We start from the raw sequence: 10,518 nt of genomic DNA, 5'->3' as shown, positions 1-10,518 counted from the left end.
TTTCGTTACAAAAATGGATGCACATAAAATAGTTGCATTATGTCTGTTAGAAATTGTTGAAGAACAGTGAAGAAAATTCTGAACTTGTCAGTGGTATGAACAGCAAATTTTTGTCAGAGGAACACTACATAATGCTGCACAACAATGTGGGATACTTAGTAATAGAAGTTATTTGTTAACTCAGTTGGATTTTTATCCCATTTCCAGTTTTAAGTGTAATTTAGTTAAGGAAGAAAGAGACAGAATATTTTAGAAAATGAGATGAAAAGAAATTTTTGAAAGTGGTGAACTCTAATCTGCTACCTATTTCTACGTAATTTGGAACTCTCAATGCTATTAATTGTGTTACAGTTTCGACATAGCAACTAGGCCTCTGTGTATGGCATACACTGTCTAAAGACTGTATTTACAAATATCAGTATTTGATATTTAACAAGCAAATTGTACCAGAAAGACTCACTTTTGATAGATCATTGTACCATAACATCAAATTTATATTTTGTAGCACACGAGTTATAACACTAAAAATGTTAATTACAGGAAACCTTTATCTACTGATATGTAGTTTCTGTCACTTTATTATAACAAATCGTAGCTGACATGTGTTTTTGAGAGATCCTCAGTTTGCTGATGTCTTGAAAAAGCTTACATTCATACTGCATACTTGATGAGAGAGAAAACTCACCAAATATGATGTTTAACACCATACAGTATGGCAGCTCCTGTGTTCTGCTTGTGACTTAAAATGATTTCATCTCATCTTGTGCCATATTCTTTATTTCACACTTTAACAGTGTAGTGGAATGCGGAGAATTCCATGCTGTGATGTCACTAGCTCCTTATGTGTTTTCAAGCCCCATGAAAGGACCGCTTTAAGCTGGAATGAGAGTCCTTAGTAACATCTTAAGGATTAATGGGATTATCTAAGGTAGATTGCCATGCCCAAATCCAGATGATCATTCTGAACAGCTGTGAGTACCCATAAGGTAACACTATTCATCACTCCGCACTGCAGATAGTGTGGACATTAGAGGTCCTCATTTCTTCTTGACTGGAATCCTATGAGCCACCTTAGTGACTTCGTGGTAAATAACAAAATGGGCTTCAAAGCTCAGGGCTCTGCTGGCATGTGATCAGCACTTGAGCTGGTTGTGTTAATCCAAGTTTCAAATCTTAGAAGCATTGAAATCTGTGCTGAGATTGCTGTGGCCATTACTATGCTGTTGCTTCATGATGATTTGCCAAACTTGTTGAAGCAGTTCAGATGCTAGATTTGTAACTGGTAGTTTTGGTAAATATACTAGTAAGTTTAGAGAAATGGCATTTGTGGCCGACTGCCAACAGATTCTACTGCATCCAATGAACATAAATGACAGCAAAGACAGGGCTCATACAAAGGCAGTCGTTTTTCCTTCACTCCATTTGAGTGGAACATCAAAGGGACTGATTAGTGGTACAAGGTGCCCTCGGCCATGCACCAAAGGGTGGTTTCAAGAATATGTATGTGGATGAAATTCACCGGGCTCAAGCTTGCTCTTCCACCGTGTGTTATTTCCCGGGTCTTAGTTACATTGGTGTGTGAGAAAGAACATTGTTAGTATACCTGAATCAGAATAACAAAGTGACTGAAGGCTTGTTGTTTACAAGACAGCTACCATAGTAACTGTACTTCACTGCAAGAGTTTGGTCATATCCTCTGTACTGTGCATAATTGTCGTATCGCTCTGCTATCTCAGCTGCTTGTACGTCAGCTGTGGGGAAACAACTGTAATCAGTAACATAATTGTTATTCTTTATTCTTAATGTGCTTTATTTCTGCGGGCAGTATGTTTCTTTTAACAAAAGTGTGAAGCGAACTGTGAAACTGCTTAGGATAGTAGTAAGACTATCTGGACCCTCCAAAGCGAACCCAAAACTGCATTAAAATCTTGAATGTGGAAGGGCTACGTGTGGAAGTTGTGGAGGCTCAGCTCACGAATCGAGCAATTCTTGTACACTTCCTCCAAAATGTATAAACTGTTCTGGGGATCACCCAGTGTGGTGTAAAAAGTGAGGTTTACATTGAGAAAAGGAAAATTCAGGAGTCAAAAGATGAGAGACACACAACTTATGGTGAAGCTAAAAACACTTTCAAAGCTGTGTAACCCCTCGTTTTTGCTACTTCTTTTGCATCGGCCCTTAAGAAGCCAAGTGTGATATCTTCACACATCCAGACCACAGATTAAACACAAGCACATGCACTTGTCAGTGTACCTGTGGGGGGGAAATGGTACTCTTGAATCATAAATGATTCAGAAGCCATCAACGATGGGCTTACCACCTAAGCCACATACCACTGCCCTCACATAAGTAAGGAAAAGGTCCTTCAAAAAGTAGTTAAAATTGAAATAAGTGGCAGTTAAATTTTTGCATCTGCAAAATCTCTCCCTCTCAGATGGGGACTGTGCTCTTGATGATGTCAAATTCCAGTTGGGGGAAACAGAGCCGGGAACCAGTAAATCACCGCCTCAGAGGGAGAAAGGCAAAGCCAACCATCGCCAATCAATGGCTCTCTCAGGGACTTCTGTATTACAGTAGAATTTGAATGGATATCGATCACATTTGGAAGAATTAGAGCTCCTGGCCCAGGAGAAACTGTTCTGCATCTGCTTGCATGAAACTCATTTTAGAGTCACAGACACACCTGCATTACGGGGTTATCATCCCTACAGGAAGGATGATATTACTGGAGACAGGGCTAAAGGTGGAGTGGCTGTTTTCATTGATGATAGATAAAACTCCTCTCATGTCCCTCCTACCATGGTCATGCAAGCAGTTGGCATTGAAGTTATAGCACCATTTAACACCACAATGTTTCTTTATCTCTTTCACCTCATGATGCTTTGGATGCAGACTCACTGACAGAAATCTTCTGGGCACTCCCATGACCATTCCTCCTTGAGGGGGACTTAAATGCACTCAATGTTCTATGGGGCTCTGCAACTACTTGTTTCAGGGGTCTAATGATCGAGCAACTCGTCCACTCTGAGAATATCTGCCTTATGAGCTCAGGTTAGATGACACACTTTTCCACAACTACAGGGTCTTTTTCAGCCATTGATCTTTGTTTTTGCTCCCCAGCTATTACAGACTCAGTTCAGTGGGAAGTGGCTACAAATTTACATTCTAGTGACCATTTCCCAGCATGGAACTGTCTGTTGACTTGGGCGGTGGCCAACAGGACACCATGAAGATGCATGATTCAAAGGGCAAATTGGTTGCAGTACCGTCAACAGGCTATTTTTGAATAAAAGGTTTGTGCGCAGGAGACAGTGGCCCATATCACTTGTGAGATCCAACGGGCTGTTGCAGAGTCCATCCCCTGGTCTAGTAACTACCTCAGACGATGGCCTGTACCTTGGTGCAATGACGACTGTCACTCGGCAATCAGAACCAGACTAACAGCTCTGCGAAACTGCAAACCCCATCCAACTACACAAAATCTTCATGCCTTCAGATCTGCGAGAGTGCTTGCGAGGCAAGTGATAAAAGAACAGAAGAAGGAATTCACGACTTCCATTAATCAATCCCTTTTGACTGTGCAAGTTAGGGAATCAATAAGCCAGATTTCAGGCAAAGGCAGAACATGTCCCCTTATGGACTTGTCAAGAAATGGGGTTCCGGTGGATGTGTCAGAAGACATGGCTCAGGTTTGATCTGAACACTCTTTTTACTGTCACTGTATCATCCAGACAAGCTTGTGCTTTTCAAGTTTTCCACAGGACTGTGAAGATGAGAGAACTCCATTTCTTCTCAGGTAATGAGGAAGTCTGTAACCTTCCATTCTCCGTGTGAGAACTGGAATCCGCTCTGTCTGTGGCAGAGACACTGCTCCAGGACCCGATGCCCATCCATTATGCCATGCTTAGTCATCAGTGCCCTGAAGTGAAAGGACAGCTTCTCTCTTGTTTCAGTCAGATCTGGTTTGATGCATGGTACCTCACAAGGAGGCAATATTAATTCCAGTCTGGAAACCAGACAAGGTCCATAGTGCCCCTAACAGTTACTGGAGCCCTTACCAGTTGCATGGGTAAGACTCTTGAATGCATTGTCAACCACCACCACCTCCTCTGGCTGCTTGAATCCCAAAGTAACCTGAGCCGCCTCCAGTGCAGTTTCAGGCACTACCATTCCATCCTTGACAAATTAATTCTACCGGATATGGCAATACAGGGTTCCTTCTTATGCCAAAATCATTTAGTTTGTGTGTTTTTGTCCTCCAAAAAGCATACGATACTACTTGGAAGTACAATGATCTTCACCAATTTCATGAATGGGGACTACATGGACTATCTGCCACTTCTTATCAAATAGTTTCTCAAGGACTGGCGTTTTTTATATAGTGTTGGCAATGCATTTTCTGAATGCTATCTGTGTTCAAGAGAATGGGGTTCCCCAAGGCAGTGTACTCAGTGTCTCATTATTTGCCACTTCTACCTGTGGCATTTCCTCCGTAGTCAGGAGCCTTGTCAAGTGCTCTTTGTTTGTGGATGTCTTCGCAATCTTCTATTCTTCTTCCGGTCTTAGAGTGATGACGAGGCAACTCCAGCTGACCATTAAGGAGGCTGGAAAACTGGGCCAGGACAACTAGTTTTCTGTTCTGACCAGAGAAGACACACACATGTGCTCGTTGAAGTCTTAATCAGTGCTCAAAATGGGGAACTGTATTTTTTAAGTTTTCAAGGAACTGGCTTAAAATTAACTAGACTCCCACACCTGAAAGACCTACGAGCAAAAGGCTTCCAGTGATTGAGCTGCCTTGGTGGAAAAGCGTGGGGGGCTGACCGGTCCACCTCCTGCTGTTTTATAGGGCATTTGTTTAATTATGTTATGGTCTGTTTCCTACCTCAAGATGTTAGACACTGTCCACCATGAGGGCATTCGGATATTGACTGGAGCCTTTTGAATCAGCCCAGTTGAGTCTGTGTGCAGAGGAGTCTGTGTGCAGAGGTTGATGAATCACCGCTCTGGATTCGGTGACCCATTGTAGGGAAGCAGACTACTCATGCCTTATAAAATTCACATCAGTCTTTCCATTGTGTGCCAGCCAGTCAGCTGTAACTAGCTCTGACGTCATAAATGTTGCACAATACTTTAAAAATCAAGTAAATGACCTGAAACGTTTCTAGCATGTCAGGAGTAATACTAAATGAATATGTGTTGAATATCAATATAATAGAGGGAAACATCCCACGCAGGAAAAATATATCTGAAAACAAAGATGATGTGACTTACCACACCAAAGTGCTGGCAGGTCGATAGACACACAAACAAACACAATCATACACACAAAATTCTAGCTTTCGCAACCAACGGTTGCTTCATCAGGAAAGACGGAAGGAGAGGGAAAGATGAAAGGATGTGGGTTTTAAGGGAAAGGGTAAGGAGTCATTCCAATCCCGGGAGCGGAAAGACTTACCTTAGGGGGAAAACAGGACAGGTATACACTCGCGCGCGCACACACCCATATCCGGGATATGGGTGTGTGTGCGATTTTATATCTGTCCTTTTTTTCCCCCTAAGGTGAGTCTTTCCGCTCCCGGGATTGGAATGACTCCTTACCCTCTCCCTTAAAACCCACATCCTTTCGTCTTTCCCTCTCCTTCCGTCTTTCCTGATGAAGCAACCGTTGGTTGCGAAAGCTAGAATTTTGTGTGTATGATTGTGTTTGTTTGTGTGTCTATCGACCTGCCAGCGCTTTCGTGTGGTAAGTCACATCGTCTTTGTTTTTAGATGTATTTTTCCTGTGTTGAATATCAGTTCAATAACTTTAACGATTTTCGAAATTTGGACATTTTTCTGTAAAAATCATTGGCGCAACAGAAAAGAGCTAGAAACTTAAAAATTTATATTTAGATTCCTTTTGCATAATAATTTAGTAGAAACAGTATTCTGGATCTCACAAATTAAAATTTTAGTTGAAATTCATGATTTTCTTGTTTTTGTCTTAAAAATTAAGGAAGCAAGATAGATTAAGTAGGCAAATAAATAAAGCTAGGGTGTTTAAATTTAAGTAGAAGGGAGATCTGCTATAATCATAAAGATGTGAGAAGTTTCAACTGAATAACTATAAAACTATAGCGATAGCGTATCTCCAAAGGGCAAGTTCAGAGCTCGTCTACTGCGTGTAGTGTAATTAAATTAAACTCTCGCCCAAAATATTTGACTTAGCCACGTCAGACTTTTATTATGATTACTTGCCTGTGTGCTGATTGCACATTTAAATTGAGAGCTTCATCGGCCATCAGCAAAGGAAGCAATGATTTATTCGATAACTTAAAGTGGTGAATTACTAGCCCAGCGGCTAGTCGGGAGAGCAAATTTGATCAGGCGTTCCCTTAGCCATTCGCACCGCGACTTTATATATAAGAACGCTGCACGAGAGAAAAAGGCCCCAGTTCTCTCCAGACGCTGATTAGCACACCACCTGTGCCGGGAGTCGCGTTGCTTCGGTATCGTTGCTATAAACAGCCTCGGATGCCGTAATACGTTACTCGGGATACGCGTAACCATGAAATCTTTTTCGAGTAAAGTGTTAATTCTGGGATGACTTTAATGATCTATCTTCAATTTGCGTATGTCGTATTTTCACGTGCCGCCACGAAACAGACATTCTACCATTATTTAGCGTGGCGTTTGATGAACATTATCATCAAATTATGGCGATCATTCACTTAAACATTTAATTTGAACAGCTATAGTTGCATCAGCGCATTAGACTCTGAACTGCTCTGGTAGTTTGATTGTGTGGATTCTTTTTGGTCTGTGACTTTCAGAATATAGTGAACATTTTAGAGAGAATGGTTTTTGATTATGAATCCCAGACAATCTCCTAATTCCTCAGGAGCTATAAGCTGTAGCTATAAATGTATTTCTCAGATGAAGTGGGCACTAGGAATTCTAATTACAGGCTTCACGTTTTGCTAATCACTTTCTGTTTGCCAATATTGTAGTTAGAGAGCCAGTGTTGAGAACAGCAAACAGCATCAAATAAATAATAGGAACACATTCATTAACAATTATTCCACCCGCTGCCCCACACCATCCTTTTGGCTCGATAGGCAATGAAAATCTCAGTGTTGCCTCAGTCATTAACATTTAGTGAAGTGGTTCAACCCAACTCGAACGGTTGTTCAGGACCCCATGCAACCAAACCATTCGGGGTACGTGCTACTGACTGTCTCAAGGATCTGGATGTATCAGACCTCCAAATACAGAGCCAGGGATAGAACACGGTGCTGCCTTGGTGTCTTCAGAACCTCAAAGTATTTTATACTTGACACTGTACATTGAAACATTTTTCAACTTTGTTTTCTCCCATTTAAGTACGTAGCGCAGCTTTATCATTGTTTACACAGATGGATAGCAGCAAGACAAAGTCCTCAGTTGTTTCACTGTTTTCCCTGATACAGTTTTCAAAGTGCATCTTCTGGAATAATTTACAAATTATGATGCAGTGTTATATGGAATAATGATGGCACTGGAGAGGATTCACAGACACACCATACAAGGTTTCTTGGCTGTTCAGACTCGCATAGTGCACTACAAGCACTTCACCAAATGTATCCAGTAGACTAGATGATTCTGCTCATCCATGCCTCCTTTCAGTGGCTCCAACACCGTGGCGAGATGGTGATCTTTTACTGGGTACCTGGTCACATCAGGATACAAGGAAATGACATGGTCAACAAAGCAGCCAAGGACACACATCAGGGTGGTGCTTTTTGTTAATGTCCCACTCCGTTGCATGCCATCATCTCATTCTCTGTTAAGCACATCGTGCATCAGTGGGATACTGAATGGTTGCAGGTGACAGAAAATATGGTTGCTCAGTTCAACCACACAGGCATTGGACTTCATGTCAGCCTCACCTCTGGAAGCAGGTTCTCCTTACCAGGCTGGGCATCAGACAAAGCCCTTTGACATGTGGCTTCCTTTTGCGGAGGGAGGAACCACCACTCTGTGAAGTTTGTGGTGTGCCACTTTCAGTTCAGCATATTTTGGCAACGTGTGTCCTATGTACTGACATTATGGCAGCCCTCAATCTAGATGGAGATCTGCCCACGATCCTCACCGATACTGATTCCAATGTTACGTGGGGTGAAGTTTGTGAGTCCTCATCCCCAAATTGGTGGGAAAAGGAGGCAGACTTCAATGCATTATAAACTGCCCTGCATATGGAGACAGCCTTTGTCCCCACCAATGTGACTGGCATGCTGACTTTCGGTCAGGGTGTTGACCATGATACTGAACACCCCTCACCCCAAATCCATCATCATCATCATCATCATCATCACCATCACCATCATCACCGCCATCACCATCTCCTTTACTCGTAAATCATTTAAACTCTACCAGAACTTTCAGACTATATTTACTTTAATAAGGGTATACCAGGTGCATCCAGGAAGTGTTTAAATCAGAGTGTGTGAAGCTAGCAGTTTGGATAGCTACTGTTATGATCATCTTGACTAGGTCATCCCATATCAAAATAGTTTACAAGAAGATTAAATTATCTATTTAGTGATGGCTTTCCAATTTTTCATTTTTGGAAGACATCAAAGAAGATTGATTTACATGATTGTCATCCGTTGTTTTATATGACTTGCAGCATTCAGATGGTGTATTTACAAAGAATGTTTAGTAGGACACTCACAGTGCTGTAAGTGATCTGTCTCTTCAAACTAAAGTCACCTTTACTCTTGCCCACCATTCACTTGAGGTACAGAAAGAGAACCAAAGTGCCAATAAAACTTCGCAGTTTTATACCACACTTCACATAAAAAGTCAGTCACTAAATGACGTCATGTTTGTACACCATCTATTATAAAAGAATAGCCCAGAAACTCGTAGCAGGTGCTTTCTGGGGATAAAAGTGTTCTTTTTTTCCAAGCCAGTTGTAGATCTGATGTGTGTTGTAAAACTAAAAAGATAGTGGGGGACAGTTCAGACTGAACAGTGATACCTATTCTCATCCAGCCTTGTGCGTCTAATGTCCCACCACTCGTGTGATGTGGAGATAGATTTGTATGGCTTATAGTTCTGGCTTTGATAGCCACTAGCCAAGAGATCACAAAAACACTTGTGGATGGCTATTACTGGAAATATATACCTAGTACAGCAGGTGCACTGGGCAGCTTAAATTTTATTATTGAAGCCACAGTTATGATGGCTCTCAAGTATAGCTGTTACATGTTTCCTGGACTTCTGTTGGATTGTGTGGTGTTGAAAAGATGCTTCTGGCTTTTATTTGTTGGGATTGATTTGTTCTAAAATTATTGGCTGTTGTAAAATTCATATTAGCTTTTGACAGTATAGCTAAGTTAATGAAGACCAGATAAGGTCAAATAGAGGAAAAAATTCCTATATCTATAAATTTTTATACATTGATATGAGGGAGTAGCTTGAACAATATACTAAATATCTTGACCATTAGTGTGTGTGCTTGGTAGCAGAAGAGGGTGGGTGTATTTAAAGGTCACTTTGTCTTGAACATCTCAAAAATTGTAGGTGCAAAAATGTTTCCCAGTACAAAATCAAACTTTGCAGAAACAGACATAATGTCTGATAGGATAGCCGCAATCAGTGATTTTACAATGTTACTTATAATCCGTCTTGATTGCAAAATGTTTACTCATATGACTGGTTTCGGTTAATCTAGAACCATCTTCAGATCTGTAACGATAATGATACTAATTTACTATTTCATGAATGCAAATCTTTTTCATCCTATCTAATCAACATCAAATGTACCAGAATTTACCTGATATTTCGGTTACAGGAGTAACCCGTCCAAATACAGCAACTTTCACATGCTGCGTCACATAAAATTGGTTGGCAGAATGCACGTCATTTATATTAATTATAACACTATTACCAACAGGTGGCCCTGGTACATTTGTTACATTACACATGCACATACTGTATTCTGTAGATTTTTGTGATTAACTTTTATCTCCAAAAATACTTAATTAAAATCTGTAGATGTCAAGGTTAAAATCTGTACTTATCAAAATTAAAAACACAGTAAAATTATCATTTTTATACGATCTAAAAACATAGGGAGATTTCTATATTATGGCGCTGGTGAAAACAAGTCTACACAAGCGCCATAGATATAGAAATCACCCCATGTTTTTAGATCATGTAAAAATGATAATTTTACTGTGTTTTTTAATTTTGAGAAGTAAAGATTTTAACATTGACATCTAGATATAGTTAAGTATTTTTTGGAGATAAAAATTAATCACAAAAATCTACCGAATACAGTATATGCATATGTAATGTAACAGATGCTACCTGTTAGTAATAGCGTTATAATTAATATAAATGATGTGCATTCTGCCAACCAATTTTATGTGACGCAGCATGTGAAAGTTGCTGTATTTGGATGGGTTACCCCTGTAACCGAAATGTCGGGTACGTTCTGGTACATTTGATGTTGATTAGATAGGATAAAAAAGATCTGCATTTGTGAAA

Source organism: Schistocerca serialis, chromosome 8 (genome assembly GCF_023864345.2).
Source record: "Schistocerca serialis cubense isolate TAMUIC-IGC-003099 chromosome 8, iqSchSeri2.2, whole genome shotgun sequence".
NCBI classification, from domain to species: domain Eukaryota; kingdom Metazoa; phylum Arthropoda; class Insecta; order Orthoptera; family Acrididae; genus Schistocerca; species Schistocerca serialis.
The sequence above is the reverse complement of the archived record's forward strand: the minus strand, read 5'-3'. Positions refer to the sequence as shown.